This window comes from Pan paniscus, chromosome 16, assembly GCF_029289425.2.
Source record: "Pan paniscus chromosome 16, NHGRI_mPanPan1-v2.0_pri, whole genome shotgun sequence".
NCBI classification, from domain to species: domain Eukaryota; kingdom Metazoa; phylum Chordata; class Mammalia; order Primates; family Hominidae; genus Pan; species Pan paniscus.
The window spans coordinates 14,173,959-14,180,616 of NC_073265.2; the positions used below are offsets into that span (position 1 = coordinate 14,173,959).

Below are 6,658 nucleotides of genomic sequence, written 5' to 3' on the forward strand. Positions count from 1 at the left end.
AAGTAAGGCTTTCAAAACTAGTCGTTTTCATTTTTCTCTAGCAACTGGGAATATTAATAATTGAAGATGTGTTGGTATAAAAATAATCATAATAATCACAATGAAGTGCAGTTAATAATTATATCACAAGATATAATAAACGTTATAGATATTATAAGATGTCAAAAAAAAAGATGTCATAAAATCTTTGAGATGATTGACACGTTAAATGCAGCCTCCTGTGCCGCCCAGGGGCGCCACTCTCGCTGAGTTCTTGGCGGTGCTCACCCTACTCCACCTGCTCAGCCCAGGCTCCTACACCCCCGGAGTCGCGCCATGGGAGCGAGGACCTTGCCGTGGCCCTAGACAAGGACAATGAGGAGGGGGTGCACGTGGAGTCTCCGCGGATATGCTGGACGCCCAGCAGAAGCCTTTGCGGGGGTGCGCAGCCTCCTCTGGAAGCCCTGGTCGCTGCCCGGTGCCTGCTGCGCCCTGCGAGCTCCATGGCGGTGGAGCCAGGCCTGCGCTGCCGGCTCTTGGCCCTGCCTGCGGACCCTCTGCCCTTTGTCTTGCCCCTGGGGCCCGGGCCTCAGCTGGCCTGGAGTTCCTGATGTTAGCTGATGATGGGCTGGCCTCTGGGACTGGGTCGTGGGCCTCATGCAGTGGCCGCCGCGACACCAGCGCCAGGCCTCCCCGCGGTGCTGCTGGCGATGCGGCATGCCAGGGCTCGGGGTCTGCTGGGCCCCCTGGCGCTGCGAACCCCGTCACCTTCCATCACGGCCACCATGCTGCCCGCTGGTCAGCCCTGGTCTGCAGCCTTCCTGGTACCACTCCGGCCCCAAGGAGGCATTATTCACAGCCGCTTGCGACACCGGGGCCGCCTGAACCTCCGCCAGGGCTGTGCCGCGCAAGTGGCTCCAGCCAGCCAGCCCTGGCCCATGAACAGGACTTTCCGCTCCCCGAGAAGATCGCCCTCGGCAGGCATACACGGCCATGGAGGATGCAGCGGATACCTTCCAAAGTTTGTGGACACTCTTGTGCCACACCAAAAGTTTCACCATCAGCTGCGATGCCGACTGGGGCGCAGAAACCCCTCCGGGATATGGACCAGGCAGTGCCTTTGCTGGGCATCCGCAGTGCTGACCACCCCAAGTGCAGACCCTCACTTCGTGTTACTCCTACTCCACGTTCCACATCCAAAGTTCTCTCACCATTTCTAAGCAGGAGAAATCAAAAGAAACTGAAATCAGAAAGAAAGAGAGAGAGAGAGAGAGAAAGCCATGAGCAAAAAAAAGAGCAAAACCTTCTGGAAAGCGTAAAATGCCTCAAAGCCAAAAACTAATTCTTATCTCTTTTAAACCTTCTGTACTTTTCCAATGATGAATGATTTATTTTTTTTAACCCCTGGCAATTCATAATTGTTAACTTCTCTGGCATTAATGAGTAGAAATTGAATCACATGTGGGAGTATAATTTGTATTATATGAAGCTTTTCATATTTTAAAAAATAATTGTCCAGTTTTTCTCTGTGGATTAACAATTAATGGAAAATTTTCAACATTGCTGTGTTAATGTCTCCTGAGATAATTAGATGTGAATAATTTTTATAAACAGAATTTCGTGGGTGGAATTTCTCATCTTCAGGAGCTCCAAAAATAACCGTGTCCCAAGAGAACTGTGAATTTGGGAACTGCAAGAACTGAGTCCCAACTTGTCCAGCCTGGAAGCTTTTTGGGTGATCTCTCTTGCAGGTGAATTCACTGCCTTCTGTTGAAGAGCCAGTGAGAGCCTGGGGGTTTCAACCTGCAAGAGCCTTACCATTTTAGGGTTAGCATTAACAATGAGGAAAAGGCATACTTTTTTGATATTCTCCGTATGTAATAAAAATAGTTACCAAGACAAAGCAAAGTGTGAGTGGTGACTATTGAGAAGACCCTTTCTATCTTTGCTGGATTCCCAGAGATTTCTGGGTTTCTTTTGGAGTCAACAGTACTTCCATGTTAATTCTGAGCTCTTAAAACCCACAATATGAGTTGCAGCCAGTGACTAGAGTTGCAGCCAGTGACTAGTGTTGCAGCTTGTTAAACTGATCACTGGTGGTAGAGCCTTTTCATTCCACTCACTTCTTAAAAGGTCAACTTGGTCGGGGATTAGTGCTACCTTGTCAGAAATAAGCAGTTAGGAATCAAGTAAAGGAGTCAGCTAAAAGCGTAATTACTAAGTAGTGAGGTCACAGCTAGATGGTTGTTGATCTCATTTTCTCTCTGCTGCTGATTTCAAGGCTTTATAACGTGTTTTGATGTAACATAGAATGTATACTATGAAGGACAAATAGTCTGTTAGCTTCTTGGAGCTATACTCTTTTACTGGAGCAGGGGACAACAATTTGAAGGACATTACTACTTAGACAGTTTAATCTGCCTTTGGCTAGAATAAACTTCAAGTTCCAAGGGCTGGGTTCAGTTGTTATGCAAATTTAGATTGTTGCGGTAAAATTTCCAAAAAAAAAAAAAGGATAGGACTCTTTAGATGAAATAAGAATTTAACTGTATTTGAACCCTGTTGAAGGCCAGACAAATTTAGGCAAAATCCCACGACTGAATACTCTGTGATGAGTCCCTTTAAATTCCAACATATAATCTATGTTGGTAAATATGATACGTGCACTGGAAAAGGATGTGTATCAGTAGTTGTTGAGTGTCGCGTTCTGTATATGTCAGTTTATGTCAAGTTTGTTCATTGTGTTCATCAAATCTCCCTTTCTCTTATGGATTTCTTTCTGTTGGTTCCATCGGTAATTGAAAGGTATGTTAAAATCTGTATTGCAGATCAGTCCATTTTTCTTTTAGTTACATCAGTTTCTTTAGTAAATAATTTGAAGGGATATTTTATATTTATACATATTTAAAATTGGCATACTTTTCTAGTGACTGACATCGTAAAATCTTTTTTATCTTAGCAATATTTCTTTGCTTATGTCTAAACTGTCAATAATAACATAGCAACATGAACTTTGTGCTGATTAGTGTTTGCAGGCATGTTTTCCATTGTTTTACTTCCAAATGTCTGGATTCTTGTATTCAGATAAATTAATTAAAACATACAAAATAAATATAATATAAAACATTAAAAAGTAAATATTCTAAAAATCCAGCCAGAGATGTTTCACTTCTAATTGAAGTGTTTAGAACCACGGCTCTCACACTGTGTGCTAAGGTGCCCTGAGATGCTGTGTTTAACTGACAGGGGCACCAGCGGATAGTGTGTGAGTCTGTGTATGTGTGTGTGTGTATCTGAGATGGGGGTCTCACTCTGTCCCCCAGGCTGGAGTGGAGTGGTGAGGTCTAGGCTCCCTGCAGCCTCTGCCTCCCTGAGTAGCTGGGACAACAGGCATGCACCACCATGCCTGGCTAAGTTTTGTAATTTTAGTAGAGACGTGGTTTTGCCATGTTGCCCAGGCTGTATATTTTTGAGGGAAACAAAGCAACCTTTGCTGGAGAGCTTAAGAACTACTAGCCTGAGGCAGTTCATAGTTTCAAAAGTAGTTAGTGAGAAGTGCATTTCTTTACCTTTAGGGTGGGTGTTGTTAATTACCGCGATGAAAGGGGGTATGGTGCTAAAGTCAGTGTGGAATAGGAATAAGGTCCAGTGGTTGAGATCCACTCCGATTTTAAGATTTGAAAATTTGTGCCATGTGCCCAACAGGCACACACATCCCAATAGTAAGTAAATTGTGCTTTTTAAAGAAAGAAACAAAAATACTGTTTCTACTTCCATTGTGTGTTATTTTTTATATGTACTTGCAAATCCATCACCAAAATAAAAATAATGAACATATCCAGCACTCATAAAAGTTTTCCCTTGCCCTTTTATAATCCCAAACTTTCTGTATCTCCCTACCTTACCACTCTCCCTGGCAATCACCAATCTCTCACTATAAAATAGTTTGCCTTGTGTAGACATTTATATAAATGAAGTGTAGTATGGACCCTTTTTTGGAGGGGTCTGGCATCTTTCACACAGCATAATTATTTTGAGATTCAGCTATATTGCAGGCATCAATAGGTCATTAATTTTATGACTGAGTAGTATTCTATTGTGCAGATCGGTCACAATTTATATATCCATTTGCCTGTTGATAGGTTTTTGCATTGCTTCCGGTTTTGGACTTATACAAATACATTTGCAATGAACATTCATGTACATAAGTTCTTCTAACTTTGAGTAAATATTAGGAGTGTAATAGCTAATAGGTTTAGATTTAGTTTTAAGAGACTGTCAAAATGTTTGCCAAAATGGTTGTACCATTTTATATTTTTATCAGCAGTATATAAGAATTCCACACTCTTGCCAACATTTTGTATGGGCCTTCTTTTAAAATTTTAGACATTTTCATGTGTGTACAATAGTATTTTATTGTGGTTCCATAATGCCTAATAATATCTAGTATCTATGTACTTACATGCCATCTGTATATATTTGGTAGAGTGTATGTTCACATTTTTTTTGCTTCTTCCTTTTTTGTTTTTTTCTTTGCTTATTTTCTCATTATTAAATTTAATAGTTTCTTTACATACTCTGGATTCAAATCCCTTATTAGATATGAGACTTGCCAGTATTTTCCCCTTGAGTTTTCTTTTTTGCTCTCATAACACTATCTTTCAAATAGCAGATGCTCTTAACTCGATGGGGTCCAATTTATTAATTGTTCTTGTGCATTTGGTTTTTGGGGCTTCATCTAAGACATTTTTGATTAATTGAATATTACAAAGATTTTTTTTCTGTATTTTCATCTAAAAGTTCATAGCTTTTAATACTTTATTTTATATTTAAGTCAATGATCCTATAAGTGACAGAGCTTTAACCCAAGTCTCTGTCATGCATATAGCTGGACCCAGAGGCTTACATAAAATCATCAAGAAATTGTTCTCCTTCTTTCTCTTGACACTTTTCCTTTTGTTTTAGCCTCATTTTTTCCTTCTGAAGATGACTCTCTTCTCTCTTTGTAGCAAGAGATAGTGCTACAGATAACCCACTTTACTTTGTCCTCACAGACCACAGTGGTAGAAAAAGCAAGAGTCCTTCCTGATGATTCCAAAAAAAAAGTACTGAAACAGTTGCTATGATCCAAGGGTAGAGTATTTTGCCAGAGCTGGACATCATGATCACCTCTAGGGCTGGGGCTGGAAGGTTGGGTCAGGCCCAGTTGGTGCTCATTGAAATGGTCCTCAAAGAAATGGGGGGCTCTCAAGAGGACAATTGCTGAACACCCCACCAAAAAATAGCCACTGTGTACATATCTACAACTCCTTGCCATTTTATAAGCAACTGATTGGGTGGAAAATGACTATAAATTCAGTTGTCATTAACTTTCCTTTATAATGTCAGTAGAATGAGCCATACATTTCACATGTTGTGGGTTATGTCCATGATAGTCATTTCCGTATATTAAGTATCAGTTTGGAGTATCATCTGAAGAAATACACTATTTTGTGATGTTATCCTTAAATTAATATTTTTAGGATAAAGAATTATAGGATGAAAGAAAAGTCTAGGATAGAAATAAAAGAATGGAGAAAATGGGAGCATGGATATACTGCAGAAAATGGCCAAACAGGAAAAGTACTTGTGAGAAGTATTGAAGTACATAATTGATATCACATAGACCTCCAGGAAATTACAACTACTGGCATAAGAACAAACTATCTGAATAGTCTTTGCCAATACTGAGTCTTTCTGCTTGCAAAAGAAGTAAGAATGGTAAGGAATTGGGACATTGTTCAGATAGGCCTCAATGCATTTATTCATTTACCTGTTGATGGGGTTTGGGGGTATTAATGAAGGATGTTAATAAATAATAATGGGCATGTTAGGTAATCATAATTGATTTGTCCATTTGGTCTGAAGAACATTTTGCCTACCTTCTTTTTTTGAGGGATTCATTTTTAATGTCATGTTGGATTCTATCGCTTACTAAATGTGTAACTGCCTATTTATGGATTCTGAAGAATTTTATAAAATGTATTTGCCAAACATTTTGAAAGCTTAGAACTTCTCCAAGGAAGAAGTTCCTTAATGCTTTAGTGCTGCCCTGACAAATATGGTAGCCACAGCCATGTGAATATTGAGCATTTGAAATGTGGCTAGGCTGGACCGAGATGTGCTGTCAGGGTAAAACACACACCAGATTTTGAAAACTTAGTAGGAAATAAAATTAAACATATCTAATTAATAACTTTTATGTTGGTTAGACATTGAAATAATATTTTGTATGTATTTTACATATAAATATACACTCATGTGTATGTGTAATTAATATCTTCATATGAAATACTTATCAATTACAATTGGAAGAATGATGACTTTGTGGTGGAGAAATCTGGCACAAATTTGATCATGTGCCTCCTGCTGTGATGTCCTAGGAATACCACAGCATTATTTCTGCGGTTTTCTTGTGAAAGATACATGACCTAAGTCTGGATGTTGGAAACACATCAGATGGAAAAAGGTGAACACATCCTTCATAAGTGCGTATGCTCTTTAAAACTCTTAAGTTTATGAAAAATAGGGCAAAACAGAGGAACTCTTTGAAGTTGAAGGAGCTTAAGAGACATGACAGTTAATGCAATGGGAAATCCTGGATTGGATCCTGGATTACAAAGTTCAAAAAAATGTATTT

General features: G+C 39.8%; 1 pseudogene; it reads right to left on the reverse strand.

Annotated features, from left to right (window-relative positions):
• Window positions 1–721: 721 nt before the first annotated feature.
• Window positions 722–2,376, reverse strand: LOC117978056 (protein FAM182B-like; annotated as a pseudogene).
• Between the last annotated feature and the right edge of the window lie 4,282 nt (window positions 2,377–6,658).